Source organism: Mobula birostris, chromosome 28 (genome assembly GCF_030028105.1).
Source record: "Mobula birostris isolate sMobBir1 chromosome 28, sMobBir1.hap1, whole genome shotgun sequence".
In the NCBI taxonomy this organism is placed as follows: domain Eukaryota; kingdom Metazoa; phylum Chordata; class Chondrichthyes; order Myliobatiformes; family Myliobatidae; genus Mobula; species Mobula birostris.
This window is the reverse complement of record NC_092397.1, coordinates 19,108,292-19,124,758: the sequence shown is the minus strand read 5'-3', so window position 1 is coordinate 19,124,758 and position 16,467 is coordinate 19,108,292. Positions and strand designations below refer to the sequence as shown.

Sequence of the window (16,467 nt, the reverse complement as noted above, 5' to 3'; positions counted from 1 at the left end):
GATCTCACGAGGTCTGTAAGTACCGGCTGCGTGGTGAAAAAGGCACAGCAGCGCCTCTTTCACCCCAGAGAGTTGAAGAAATTTGGTATGGGTCCCCAAATCCTAAGGACTTTCTGCAGGCACAGAATTGAGAGCATACTGACTGGCTGCATCTCTGCCTGGTATGGTAACTGTACTTCCCTCAATCGCAGGACTCTGCAGAGAGTGGTGCGGACAGCCCAGCGCATCTGTAGAAGTGAACCTCCCATTATTCAGGACATTTACAGAGACAGGTTTGTAAAACTGGTCCGAAGGATTGTTGAGGACCCGAGTGACCCGAATCTCAAACTGTTCCAGCTGTTACCATCCGGGAAACAGTCCCGCAGCATAAAAGCCGGGACCGACAGGCTCCGGGACAGCTTCTTCTACCAGGCCAGCAGACTGATTAATTCAAGCTGATACAATCGTATTTAAGTCATATTGACTGTAATAAATATAGTAATATCTATTACATATTTACTATAAATTGTACATTGCACATTTAAACGGAGATGTAACGTAAAGATCTTTACTCCTCATGTATGTGAAGGACGTAATTAATGAAGTCAATTCAATTCAATCCAATTCCATGGAAGAGACTTCGTCGTGCACTAGTCGAATCACAAACGAGAAAATGTGCAGCAGATGCCGGAAATCCAAGCAACACACAAAAAATGCTGGAGGAACTCAGCAGGCCAGGCTGCTTCATGATCCTGAAGAAGTGTTTCGGCCTGAAACATCGACTGTGTACTTTATTCCATAGATGCTGCTGAACGTTTTCTCGTTTACAGGAGAGAGAGAAAAAAAATTACCGGAATACTAGCGTCACCAGGTGGGCTCGAACCACCAACCTTTCGGTTAACAGCCGAACGCGCTCACCGATTGCGCCACAGAGACGAGAATTAAACGAGTCCGAATAAATGACGCATTTCAATTGAGATGCGGTTTCCTCTTTTGAGGTATGATGTGACACATCGGTGTTTCAAAACATGAGGATGAATATCTGCTGCCGCCAACAGAGAATATAGCAGAGGATGGTTTCGATCCATCGACCTCTGGGTTATGGGCCCAGCACGCTTCCGCTGCGCCACTCTGCTACAGGGATTATTAATCCTTGTAGAACTGTGAATGTTGCGCGATGTTTTGTGTGAATGCGTGTATGTGTTTATGCCTGTGTCTGTAAATGTCTCGGTCTGGTTCTCTGTCTGTATATGCCTGTGTCTGTACATGTCATGGTCTGGGTCTGTGTCTGTATATGTCTGGGTCCATTCTGTCTCTTTCTCGTATACAAACTCAAGTGTACTTCATTTCTTTTGTTCATTCCCTGTTTTTCCTCTTTCTCTTTTTCTCCACCTTTCTTTCTTGCTTCCCCACTTTCTGGGCCATTCGGTTATTATCTCCGTGCCTTTTATGTTCTATCCCGTCTTGCATCTCGTTCCCGATATTTCACCCGTGAAATTGGTTTTACTTTACTTAATTGTCCAGACGGACAATTCATCCCACTTGTAGGCTCATTTTTAATAAATAGCGACGTTTTCAGCCGAGGTGCAAATGTTCTTATGTTGTAAAAATAAAATCTGGATTGATTAATTCAATAAAAGCTATTAACACATACCAAAACCAGCCACAGAAAATGTAATTAAATTACCTTTTCTGATTAACGAAACTGACCCTTTCCCTCCCAGGGGCGGACTCATGATAAGAGTTGTTTCTCTGGTCTGGGAATGAGTTCCCAAATATTAAATTGAAATTATATCTGCTGGTGAAACTCACACCCACACAAACAACACACACAGAGGCAAACATACACACACAGACACACACACACACACACACACACACACACACACACACACACACACACACACACACACACACACACACGCGTACATTTACGCCGGAAAACTGAAAGTGTAAATGTGACAACACAGAGGGGATATATAAAAAAAAGGTCTGGAAATAACTCAGAGGACCTGTCTAAGTATTCGTTGCATGCGGACATTAAAAAATACGCGATGGTCATAACCTCCTGGCAGCGTGTTATACCTTTCCAGAGACGATGCTGTGGAAAACAACAACGCAAGAAGCAGTGGAAACATTTTAGGTAGTTGAGCTATCACAGAAGTAGCGTTATAGGAGTGAGTTGATAAACTCAGCTCACGAAATTAAATGAAAGAAGTGAGAAGGGAATCTATGCCAAAAGCCAAGTGAGTGCGCAGTGCGGATGGAGAGGGACGAGGGAGCAGCAGCGAGGGAAGGATGAAGGGGGAAATATAACTTCCTCAGTGTTATCATTTCAGATTCTCTCTCCTGGGCCCGGCACATACCTCCTGTTACAAAGAAGGCACGGCAACGCTCTGCATGTCATCTAAAAGTTTGACAGACTTCAATAGATGAGTGGTGGAGAGTATATTGACTGGTGGCAAGAGGACCTGGCATGGAACCGCCAGTGTCCTTCTACGGAAAAGCCCAGAAAGCGTAATGGATAGAGCCCAGTCCAGCACAGTTATGCCCCTCCCCACCGCTGAGTGCATCTACACGGAAAACAGGGCCGCGGCCATGTAGGTCATACTCTCTTCACACAGCTCCATCAGGAAGGAGGTAACACATCAACAGGTCCATCACCCCGCAACCATCAGACTCCTGAAGAAGAATGGATAGCTTCATTTACCCAACACTGACCTGTACCCACAACCCATAAACTCACTTTCAAGACTAATCATTTCATGTTCTCGACATTTATTGATTATTTATTTATTATTAATATTTTGTTTGTTCTTTCTTGTATTTGCATAGTTTATAGTCTTTTGCACATTGCTCGTTTGCTGTCTTTCTTGAGTGCGGTCTTTCATTGATTCTATTGTGTTTCATCGTATTTACAGTGGATGCTCATGTGGTTACGAGTATATACTTCGGTAATAAATTTAGTTTAATCGTTCAACTTTGAACCTTAGGCAGATGAATCCACTTGATGAGACGCTGATGCTGTTTCACATTGTTGGGCAGGAGGTGAAAAGATTGGCGCAGACCCACAGCTTTATTCTCTGGGACAGGATTGTGGCAGAGGACTGCACCGAACGGAATGCATTATCTACGGACAGTGAAGATAGGAATCTGTGGCATTCATTGCTGAGGATCCAAGTAATTTGGTATATTAAAAGCGACGGCTCTGGAGGTAAAGTTATTGGCTCTATTTAAAGCGGACGTAGGTAAGTTCTTAAATATTAAGAGTGTCACACATTATGGGAAGACGGCAGGAGAATAGAGTTGGGAGGGATAATAAATCAGCCACGATCGATTGGAGGAGCAGACTCCATGGGCCCAATCACATAACACTGCTCCTGTGTCTGATGCTGTTATTGACTGATAGCATTGATTCTGAGATACTGTATCCATGTGGATCATTGTGTCCAATTGCTCAAAGAAGATTTAATCAAACTAATCAACTGCAGTAATGAAACTGAATTAACATTACTTCGAGGTAAACTGTGCACTAAAGCTTTGCGCTATACCAGAAACTGACAGTTACAGATTGAACCCCACACTCTAACACTGTACCAGACAGTGAGAGGTACAGAATGAAGCCCACACTCTCACACTGTACCAGAGACTGACAGGTACAGAATGAACCCCACACTCTCACGCTGTACCAGATAATGACAGGTACAGAATGAACTCCCAGTCTCATCTGCAGCAGAGATTGACAGGTACGAAATAAAACCCACACTCTCACACTGTGCCAGAGACTGACAGGTACAGAATGAACCCCCAGTCTCACCTGCACCAGAGATTGACAGGTACGAAATAAAACCCACACTCTCACACTGTACCAGAGACTGACAGGTACAGAATGAACCCCTCACTCTCACGCTGTACCAGATAATGACAGATACGGAATGAACTCCCAGTCTCACCTGCACCAGAGATTGACAGGTACGAAATGAAACCACCACTCTCACACTGTAGAGAGACTAATGTGTATAAATGTTTTTGACCTGCCTGTTTTGTGAAACGTACGCAAATTTACTGATAAACCCTGCACCATGCCTACTTGTTACCTCTTGAATAAATCCACCCATCACGTGATCGTGACTCGTCTCTGACTTTCTAAAATGAGATTACACTGTACCTGTGTCCTCTCAGACTGAATGCGAACATTGTATTTGCCTCCTTCCTCCCAACTCAAGCTGCAAGTCAACATTTGGGGAATCCTGCACAAGGACACCTAACTCCATTTGTACCTAATGTCTGAGTTTTCTCCTTATTGAAAAATCAGTTAACAAGAAAATATATTATTTGTAAAATAATGCTTAATAATGGACTCCAACATCGTGTTAAACACTGAAATCAGGTCATATGGCTGTTGCCCCCTTCCATTCTTCGAAAGGTGGAGGGAGAGTTTCAATTTTCCACTTTCCGGAAACATTTCTGAATCTAGTGATTCTTGAAAAGATGCACCTAATGCTCCCACCATCTGTTCAGCTACCTCTTTCATATCTCTGAATGAAGCCCATCTGGCCCAGATGATTCCGCTTCTCAAGCGCGTTAGCCTGTTCAGTTATGGGAAGTGACGGGACGACACAAAGTGACTGGGGCATCGAGGCGAGGAATAGGTGGATACGCGGGACAAGATTGTTCAAAAGACTGGAGAATGTATCGCCCCATGATTAACTCGGTTGTGTGATACAGATGCAGACACGGTGTCTCTGGCCAAGGAGAACAACAACCTGCTCCTTCTTTCTGCAGAAAGTGATATTAATAGCCAGCGGTGGAATGAGAATGATGTGCCTACATATTTTCACAGTTTTGAGGATTTCGCCCTCTGCGATAGACTGGGCACGAGTGTGCACCTTGATACACCAGGGAAGAGGGACGCATGATGCTTTGATCATGCAAAGAATGCAAACAACACTTAAAGGGCAGAGTAGAGTCGTGGGCCAAGCACAACCTTGTGGTGCACCAGTGCTGATGGTGATTGTGGAGGAGATGTTGTTGACTTTGAATGCAAAGTCTTCATCGTGAAGGGAAATAGAAATTACAACTGAGGAAGAAGATTACATTAAAATCAGCAAAATATAAGAATGAAAATTAGTTACTTTTCTCACAGAAATGTGAAAATAGGGGCCCGCTTGTCCATGCTGACATTTGCCAGTCTGCAAGGAGTATTGTGAGCAATGCTGGGCCCTTTATTCAAGGAATGATGTGTTTGCATCGGAGACGGTCCAGAGCAGGTTGACGAGAATGACCCTAGGAATGAAAAGTTTAACACATTACGAGCATTTGATGCCTCTGGGACTGTACTTGCTGGAGTTCATAAGAATGAGGAGAGAGTGACATTATAACCACTTGAGTGAACGTGGAGTGGATGTTTCCTGTAGTGGGTTAGTCCAGCACCAGATGGCACACACTCAGAATAGAAGGATGTCTCTTAGGAAAAGAGATAAGAAGACATTTCTTTAGCCAGAGGGTCATGTAAAAGTTCACACCCTCCCTCCCCCACAATATCCCAGCTGTCAGACCTGTGTCCTATCACGTCACCTGTATCTACCCCTTTGTAGACTCCTCACCGCTCTTCACAGCTCAGTTCCCATCAGTGTTTGTGATCAGCAAGTTCAGAAATCACGGTCAGCTCTCATTTTCCCCAACCCCCTGTGATGGAACGGCGCATCAAACGTGTCCTGGACATCTCGGTTCAGTGCGTCCCTGGGACCTCTTGTCCACAGTTGGTGTTACAGCTTCAACCACTCAAATGTATTTGTTAAACATAGAATCTCTTTCACCAGAGTCTGTTAACTTCGGCTGATGGTTTTGTAAGTTGGCAATAACTTCCTGCTTTGGTACAGCCCCAAATGTTCTCCTAGTACAAGTGGTGAACTGGCAGGTCTGGAGTTTCCTGTTTTCTGCTTTTGCTTCAGACTACAGAATCTGCAGTTTCTATTGTAATTTTTTACTTCTCTTCTATTTACCTATTTTTCTCCTATTTGGACAAAAGGAGTTACTCAAAGTGGTCTTCCCTCCAGACACAGACTAGTTTTGAACCCTGTCGTTGTTTCCGTCTCCTATCGTGTCTGGATTTTAGTCTCCGATACTCGAACACTTGGGTCCTGACCATCCTCACCCAGGTCTGCCGTCACTGACGAAGTTTATTGACACGGTTCATATGGGCCTCAGTCAGGCCATTTGGCAAATTGGGTCCAGAAGTGGCTTTGCAATAGGAGACAGAGTGATGGCAGAGAGTAGTTTTGTGATCAGATGCTGGTGACAAGTGTTGTTCCACATGGATCTGTTCTGGGACCCTTGCTGTTTGTGATACAAATGAGTGATTTAGGAGTGGATGTAGGAACTGTGAGCAGTAAGTTCACACTGACTGTGAGATGATGGAGTTATTGCTGGTGTGGATGGTCATCTTTGGCTAAAGTGTGACATAGATGTGTTGATGAAATGAGCTGAGACCAAAACAAGTAGATCTGTTTGTGTGAGAATTGGGATTTCCCATCAAACAACCCCAAAACTCCCACGGTGGATATCAGAGGGATAATGTGTGTCAACACCACAACAGTGTCATGAAGAGAAAGCGACAGCCCTTTCATCTTCCAGGTTAGTGGCTTTTAAAAGAGCCTTTTGTTGTGTTTGGTGCCGAGGATAGGCTGCGGCTCGCTTCCGGCGGATGCCGCGAGCCAACTGAATGTCTTTGGGCACAAGGGTGACTCGCATGGTGTGGATGGTGCAAAGAGCCTGACCAGGTAAGCCTCGTTAATCTCCTACAGGCCTTTGATGGCCGAGCTCTGGAAGCATAGATCGGTTTTGAAGTCCTGCCTGATCTTCTGCACCAGATGCTGGAAGGGAAGTTTGCAGATGAGCAGCTCGGTGGATTTCTAGTAGCACTGGTTCCCCTCAGAGTCACAGTGATGGGCCGATAGCTCCCCAAGAATACCCATACAGACACCCAGTGATATTCCGTGCTCCTTTACACTCATCAATTATTTACAGAGTCACAGTGATGGGCCATTAGTGCCCCAACAATACGTACCCAGACACCCAAGAATATTCGGTGCTCCTTTACATTTATCAATTATTTTAATGACATGGTGCTTCCCTGTTGGCTTATAATCCAGCCACATGCCATAAAATCTTACCACTGACACTTATTCAAGAGTTTGACCATATAATTTCAAATCAATTGCTATTGAGGATGATATGGATCAATAAAGAGGTCTATTGATCATCTTTGTAAAACACAAAATGTATTTTAGCTACTGAAAGCTTTAAACCCTGTCTATATTCCTATTGTTTGACCTTATTAATCACTAATCACATTCTATATACAATTGAATTGGATTTTATACCTCTGATCCATAAATCTGCATCATCTGCAAAAAGTCATTTCCCCACCCCAGTACCTATCTCAGAAAAAATATCACTTAAAAAATTAAAAAATATTATTTAAAAATAATATTAAACAATAAAGGGCTACAAATACGGTCTTATGGGGTCCCATTCTCCACCACATAGAAGCCCAAATATACCTTACGCATCCTTAAGTGCCTAGAGCATACAAATAAAAAACTCAGAAATAAATAATGTAGCCTTCTTCACATTTCTATAATTTAATCCTTTCATAACATATCATATGTTTTTTTTTCAATACAAAAATACTGCAATTACAACTTCTTTATTTACCTGTGCTTTCCCAATATCATCTTCCAAACATAAAACTGAATCCAATGTCATTCTACACTTCCAAAATCCACACTGATAAAATGCTCCATCACCTCTCTTTTCCAAAATATAATTCAACAACTCTATTACCATACGTTCTGTAAGTTTACCGAAATGAGATGGGATGTTATTGACATTGGTCTATAATTAGAAGGATCCTGCGGGGATTTCCAGGTTTCAGAACAGTCACTACCATTTTCTATGAGGAGGAAATATGGTCTAAACTCCAAATATGATTCCAAATTGTTAATATTATCTCAAGAGTTGTAAACCATATGTTTAATCATACAATAACATATATCATCCTTTCCTACAGCCATCTGACTTGCACTGTTAATTACATTCCAACAGATAAACTCTACGTAACTAATACTATCATTGTTACAGCTGGCTTTCAACATATCAGTGTATTCAATTAAAACCTCAACCCGACATCATTTAGGCTCTTCACTTAAATTATCTTGATTGTGACTTGCAGAAAATAACCAAGCCAGTAACTCAACCTTCTCTATTTTAGTAGAGGGGGTACATTCAGATTGGAGGATCGTGACTAGTGGTGTCCCACAAGGATCTGTTCTGGGACCTCTACTTTTCCTGATTTTTATTGACGACCTGGATGTGGGGGTAGAAGGGTGGGTTGGCAAGTTTGCAGATGAAACAAATGTTGGTGGTGTAGTAGATAGTGTAGAGGATTGTCAAAGATTGCAGAGAGACATTGGTAGGATGCAGAAGTGGGCTGAGAAATGGCAGATGGAGTTCAAGCCTGAGAAGTCTGAGGTGGTACACTTTGGAAGGACAAACTCCAAGGCAGAGTACAAAGTAAATGCCAGGATGCTTGGTAGCATGGAGGAGCAGAGGGATCTGGGGGTACATGTCCACAGATTCCCTGAAAGTTGCCTCACAGGTGGATAGGGTAGTTAAGAAAGCATATGGGATGTTAGCTTTCATAAGTCCAGGGATAGAGTTTAAGAGTCACGATGTAATGATGCAGCTCTATATAACACTGGTTAGGCCACACTTGGAGTACTGTACTGTGTCCAGTTCTGGTTGCCTCACTATAGGAAGGATGTGGAAGCATTGGAAAGGGTACAGAGGAGATTTACAAAAATGCAGTCTGGTTTAGAGAGTATGCATTATGATCAGAGATTAAGGGAGCTAGGGCTTTACTCTTTGGAGAGAAGGAGGATGAGAGGTGACATGATAGAGGTGTACAAGATAATAAGAGGAATAGATTGAGTGGATAGCCAGTGCCTCTTCCCCAGGGCACCACTGCTCAATACAAGAGGACATGGCTTTAAGGTAAGGGGTGGTAAGTTCAAGCGGGATATTAGAGGAAGGTTTTTTAATCAGAGAGTGGTTGGTGCGTGGAATGCACTGCCTGATTCAGTGGTGGAGGCAGATACACTAGTAAGGTTTAAGGGACTACTAGACAGGTATATGGAGGAATTTAAGGTGGGGGCTTATATGGGAGGCAGGGTTTGAAGGTCAGCACAACATTGTGGGCCGAAGGGCCCGTACCGTGCTGTACTGTTCTATGTTCTAACAATCACCTTCTTTAATCAATACTGGAATGTTATTAACCCGATGAACCCCACTCCCCGAATTTCTGAATCATTCCCCAAACACCTCCAGGTTTAGTATCCTGTCCAATACTATCACAAGATGACCTCCAGTAAACCTCTTTCACAACCTTCACCACTTTCCTCACCACAGTTTGTACCCTTTCATACTTAATAATGTCACTCAGAGAATGATAATTCTCAGCTCTCCCAAACACCTTATTTCTCTCCCTAATTCCCTCTGCACACTCCCCCATCCACCAAGGTGCAGTCTTCCTCCTATTAATGTCATTTTTAACAGGCATCACTTCCACCGCAGTTTGATGAATAATGTGACATCACCATTCATTGCAGAAACCCCTATCATCCTCAACATTTTCCCAGTTTGCTTCATCAAAATTCCACCTCCTAAAAACAGTCTCCTGCCCCCTATATAACTCCAAACCTAAGCTTATAAATATAGGAAAATAATCACTCCCCATTGTCTCCTCACTCATAACATCTCATTCAGTCACTCCAGCCAGAATGTTTGCAACTGGAGTTAAAGTTACAGCAGTTTTCAGACGATTAGAAACATTACATTTCATACCCCTCCCATCATTAAAGCACACAAGATTGGAAATACCTAAACATTTTTCTACAATCAATCAGTTCCATGAATGACCCCACACTGAACTGTGCACAAAAATCCCCGCACCATACAACCCTTAGTGATCTAGAGTGACATATGCTTTCCAACAAATCAATCAAAAGCACTCCACAAGAGTTATACCACTTTAGTAACCCTTCCTATTGAGTCAAATGCTTCTGCTACAAACACCTCATACACTTCATTCACATCCACAACTCTGTGTCCTGCCCCTTCACATATTAAACATGCAACACCACCCCCTCTATCACCTAACCTATCATGCCGTATTACAATATAATTTCCTGTAAAGGAAATGCGATAACAGCCCCATTTCATATTGGGCCGATTTGATGAATCAGAAATAAACTTCCTAATGTCTGACCATCGAATTTCTCTCATTTCACTGCAATATTCTTAATCCCATTCTGTACCTGCACAAAGAGACTGAAATACAGATACCCCACCCATCAGAGCTTCTTTTACAGTTTCCCACATAACACCAGTTATACCGAGATACCTTTCAGCAGCTTTCACAATAATTTTAATTTTCTCAGTATGTCCAGATGACTGAACAGTACAATTCACCACATCTTTTATAAACATCACAAACTTCATTTCATTGACTAGTAAAGTATCTTTATTAATGGACCTGTGATGTGACACATAGCCGCTGACTTCATATTCTGTCTGACTGGTTATACTCGATCAACATTTGGTTTAACTGTGTTGCAAGGCCTCTGTTTAAGACACAACTAACTGTTCAACCAGCTGCTTTCTTAAGTACTGTACATGGTAACATCCTTGTAACATGGTGTGAGCTGAATTATCTGCAGCCTAATGTGAAAAAGACAAAGGAGCTGGTGGTAGACCTGAGGAGAGCTAAGGTACCGGTGACCCCTGTTTTCTTCCAGGGGGTCAGTGTGGACATGGTGGAGGATTACAAATACCTGGGGATACGAATTGACAATAAACTGGACTGGTCAAAGAACACTGAGGCTGTCTACAAGAAGGGACAGAGCCATCTCTATTTCTTGAGGAGACTGAGGTCCTTTAACATCTGCCAGACGATGCTGAGGATGTTCTACGAGTCTGTGGTGGCCAGTGCTATCATGTTTGCTGTTGTGTGCTGGGGCAGCAGGCTGAGGGTAGCAGACACCAACAGAATCAACAAACTCATTTGTAAGACCAGTGATGTTGTGGGGAAGGAACTGGACTCTCTCACGGTGGCGTCTGAAAGGAGGATGCTGTCTAAGTTGCATGCCATCTTGGACAATGTTTCCCATCCACTACCTAATGTACTGGGTGGGCACAGGAGTACATTCAGCCAGAGACTCATTCCACCGAGATGCAACACTGAGCATCACAGGAAGTCATTCCTGCCTGTGGCCATCAAACTTTACAACTCCTCCCTTGGAGGGTCAGACACCCTGAGCCAATAGGCTGGTCCTGGACTTATTTCATAATTTACTGGCATAATTTACATATTACTATTAGACTATTTATGGTTCTATTACTATTTATTATTTATGGTGCAACTGTAACGAAAACCAATTTCCCCCAGGATCAATAAAGTATGACTATGACTATGACTAAACTGCACTATGTTCTCCTCTACAATTACACCAATTAAACTTTATACCTTCACAATCTTCATACTTAGTTTCCCACAACACTAACTACACCTTAGTTTCCCAGGAGATACTGCCACAACATGCCCAAATCTCTGACATTGTGACATCTAAGCGGAGGTGGAATATGCGCTCGTGCATTATAACTAACATACCCCAGACTAACTTTACTAGAAAGCTTCACCTCATCAAAATATATCAATGCAGTTAAACTGTCCATTTTTTCTCCATTTCAAACTACTTGTAATCTCTGCAACACACACAAAAAATGCTGGTGAACGCAGCAGGCCAGGCAGCATCTATAGGAAGAGGTACAGTCGACGTTTCGGGCGAGTCTTGACGAAGGGTCTCGGTCCGAAACGTCGACTGTAACTCTTTCTATAGATGCTGCCTGACCTGCTGCGTTCACCAGCACTTTTGTGTGTGTGTTGCTTGAATTTCCAGCATCTGCAGATATCCTCGTGTTTGCACTTGTAATCTGTTTACATTCTTAATCTCTTTAGCGAAATCTCCACCAGAACACCTGTCCTAACACCCCTGATACCTGTATTTTCATGAGGCAACACAGATACAATATTTTTTTAACCAAATAAAGTCTTAAAATGTAATGCCTTCTCACAGTTTCTTATCTTAACCATTAGCACATCATCTCCCCTTAAGGTTTGAGCACAATCTATATTCCCTAAAATAGTTATCAACACTTTAGTTAATTTCAAATGAGAAAACTTGCAGATGCTAGAAATCCAAGCTACACACATGAAATGCCGGAGGAACTGAGGACTGATGAATGGTCTCGGTCTGAAATGTCCACTGAACTCTTTTCCATAGGTGCTGTTGAATTCCTCCAGCATTTTGTGCATTGCTGCAGTTAATTTAATGGGATTGATAAAAGATAGCTGTTTCGGGTAAAATTTAAACAATACCTTGAAGGCTTCTTTCTTTTTTTTAGTATCCTCTCAAATCTCTTGAACTGATTCCAATATTGTGTTCCTTTTTCCGTTTTGCAGATCTAGATCCAACTTCATTCCAACCTCTTACCGCACTCATCCAGACCCTTTATTTCCAGCTGCTTTTCCAGACACTCTTTGACCCCCACCCCAACCTGAACTTACTTCATTTCCCATCATTCCCGCACATTCACAACCAGCGCCACCAAGCGCGACCGCTCCTAAGCCAATCAGCAACTCGCACCGTTTTCAGGTATTTTGCTGTCAATCAGGTCTAGGGGCGGAGCAACGAAACGAATGCTCACGTGTTGTAATGACGTCACAAAACTCAATCGTACCTCCCCCCCCACCCCAAGTTCATTTTCTGAGCAACTGTTCAGAGGGTCCAGTGTTGCGGGAGGGGCAGGGTGGCTTTAAACCCGGTGTTACACATTCCATGGCATCGTTCTCTCCAAAGTGTTTCAGCTGTTCCTTTGCCTGTCTTCTCCACATAGTCAACCAGACAATCTGAGAGAGTCGGCACGAGTGCTGTGAAAGTGCGGGGTTCCTGTCTCACGGCAGCAGTCTCTGTATAATGTTTCGGAGTGACGGATTCGGTCATTGAGTGTAACGTCAAACGGCCTTGAGATACAGACGTCGTGAGGGAAAAGTGAAAATAAAATGATGAACGTCCCTTGTTCTCGGGAAACACTCCAGTTTTGGGCTATTGGCACACTAGATTGTCCCATATTCTAATCCCGTATTTATTTGAAGCAGGAAAACGGTCTCCTCGTTGGCGAAATGAACCTCGGTCTCCCGCGTGACAGGCGGGGATACTAACCACTGAACTAGCGAGGAATAAACAAGAGTATGGAATCTGTCACAGGATGTCAGTGTGTAGGAGAACTCATTGAGTCACTCTGATGTTTGTTTGCTGAGTGTAGAGCTGGCGCATTTTACCCATCCGCTCCTCACTGTGTGACTGGACGTGTCTCAGCATTCTTTGGCGATTCACTTACTTACTGTGTTCAAGGACCGGGCAAAGGAGGGGTTCCCATTAACGTCTAACTGCATGTTGTTTGAACAGGTATTTATAATCAGGATTTGTTTCCCTTTTACTGATACGTGAAGCAGGGAACCATTTGTAGCCCTTCGAATCTCTCGGGTCGATTCTCCCTTCAGTCGGATCCCAGGTGCCGTGTTTCTCCGGTCTGTCGGAACGTCGCGACATCCACTGGTCGGAATAGGAACTGCAACAGAGTGAGGAACGATCCTTCAGAAAACAGCTCAGACCCTGAGAATCGACTAACAGAATCCGATAGCACCAGAGACCATTCAGTAACCGAATCTGGTTTCCATCATGGGGAGATGGTGGTATAGTGGTGAGCATAGCTGCTTCCCAAGCATTTGACACGGTTTCCATTCTCGGCCATTACAGGTTGTACACTTTCAGTCTAAAAAAAGACCCTCGCCGAGCGCAATGAACGCAGAACTCTAATTCCTGAGCAATTTGTTCTGAGTGAAATTCACTCTAATGGACCTGATGAATTCCTCATGTACGATGGTGCTGGTCCCTCATGTAGGATGATCGAGGACCCCAAACTGAATGAAAAACACAGCATTAGACCCGGGAAGTCCATTAGTTCCACGGACTCCGCTGTAGGAAACACACACTTTCTGGTCAAATCGAACATACATTTTCCTGACCAAAGACATGACCTGCCCCAGATATTCTCTTGTTCCTTCTTTCATCCAGCAGGAAGTACAAAAGCCTGAAAGCACGCGTCACAGTCTCAGGGATAGTTTTAGTCCGACTGGTGTGTCTATTGAATGGTTTCCCGTAAGATAGGATGGATGATTGACACATATATGGTAAAAGGAAAGTAAAAGTTTTGCTTTGGCAGACAACTGGAAGGAGAATCCCAAGGGATTCTACAGATATATTAAGAGCAAAAGGATAGCGAGGGACAACATTGGCCTTCACAATGGTCAGCGTGGTCATCTGTAAATGGAACCAAAGGATATTGGGGAGAACGTAAAACATTTTTTTTACTTTAATTTTCTCAGGAAACGGACGCACAATCTATATAACTCAGATAAAACATTAATGAGGTCATCGGCAATACTCTGATTGCAAAAGAGGAGGCAAATTGGGGTGTAAGTACTTCATGGCCTCGTAAGGTATCCTTTTGTCCTTGTTGAAATTTAGTGCAGAAATAGAAGGGGTCATCGCAGATATATTTCATATATCCTTAACCACGGATATATGTTCAGAAGGTTTGTTGTTCGGTTGTTTAAGAAAGGTTCCTTGAAATTACAAGCCGCTGAATCTGAAATCAGCAACGGGTAAATAACTGAAATTTTCTCGAGAACCAGACATATACAGTACCTATATATTGAGATAGGCAGCGCCTGATTAGAGACATGACTTTGTCCATAATAGCTTGCGTTTAACCAGTCTAATAGAGTTTTCGAGCAGCTTACAAGGGGAGTTGATGAGGAAGACGGTCACACTGGATCTTTGGAACTAAGCGCTGTAGCAAGCAGACTCAGAAGGATTAAACAAAACTAGGAATGTTATTAACAAAAGAGTCAAAGCAGCAGAACTTGTAAGGTCTTTGATAGCTCAGAACAACTCGGCTGGAAATTCACTGGGCAAGGATCAGGACCAACTGATGCCCCAGAGATTAGCGCTGCCATTTTACATACACTGCAGGGCAGTAAAGAATCTGTGCCCAGCTATATAAAGCCCTTGACTCTTGAAAAGCTTACAAGAAGCCATCCTGATAAGTCACAAGTCCAAGGACACTTAATTTAACACCTGAAAAGTCTGGAGGACAACTGATTGGAAGTATCCAAGAACTATTGCAACTTAGTGAGATTCTCTCCTCCAAAGCCCCAGAGCTCAGAGTGAAAGTCATCGACCTGAAACGTGAACTCTGATTCTCCCTCCATAGACGCAGTCTGAGTTGTGGAATATTTCCAGCAGTTTCAGATTTTACTTCAGTAATAGTCCTGTTTTCTCCGACCCCGGGATCAATACACTCCCCATTGTCATGGTCCGGTCCGTGACGTCCACATTCCGGTTTACAGTCAGATCTATTGATCCTTGCTCCGGGTTTTCCTCTTTTCTCCCTTGTTCTGTTGGGTGCCTTAATTGAGGCACCCGATTCTCGTTTCGGTCTGGCACATAAATACCTCTGCAAAACAGGGATTGTCTGCTGGACTATTCTCTTCCCTTCCTGCCTGAAACCGGCGCCTGCATCCTCGTCAGTATCCCCATCAAGTTCAACCGCTGGAGTGAGAGTGGAGCATTGCCGCGCCAAGAGAAGGAACTATCTATCGTTGAGTTCGGAACTGTCTCTTTTTGTCCCCGTGTTTAGTGTCCGTGTTCTGTGTCCATGCTCCCTTTCTGCTGCCGTACCTAGATACAATATGTGACAAAAGCTTCTCTTTCACATTATTCATAGACATCATATCATTACAGAGTGCATTGACAGAGAACAAGGTAAATCAATAATAAAATGCAGAATAAAGTACAACAGCGACAGAGAAAGCACAGTGCGGGTAAACAATAAGGTGAAGTGTCATAACAGGTAGATTGTGAGGTCAAGCGTCCATCTTTTTTCACAAGGAAACCATTCAATAGACAGAACGGCGAGATTGAAATTATCCTTCAGAATGTGGTACGTGTTCCTTTTCCGTGATCATTCTGCTGGAGTCTAATTGGTTTCACTCCACAAAAATTATCATGGTGTTTAAGAAGAGAACTGAACAAGGATTAAGTATGATCGCACTGGATGGTGGAGCAGACTCGGGGCCGAATGACTGTGGCCATCAGACATTATCTGTGTTGCACTGCTCAGTTGTGATATGCAGGAAGGTTTGGACCTGAACACTTCTGCATTTAAAGTGGGGATGTAGCTCAGTGGAAGAGCGCATGCTTTGCATGTATGAGGTCCCGGGTTCAATCCCCGGCATCTCCA

At 43.3% G+C, this 16,467-nt stretch overlaps 1 non-coding gene across 1 annotated transcript; it reads left to right on the top strand.

Annotated features, from left to right (window-relative positions):
• The first annotated feature begins 16,395 nt into the window (after nucleotides 1–16,395).
• trnaa-ugc (transfer RNA alanine (anticodon UGC)) lies at nucleotides 16,396–16,467 on the top strand. Its single transcript has one exon. It is a non-coding gene; the product is annotated as a tRNA-Ala (tRNA).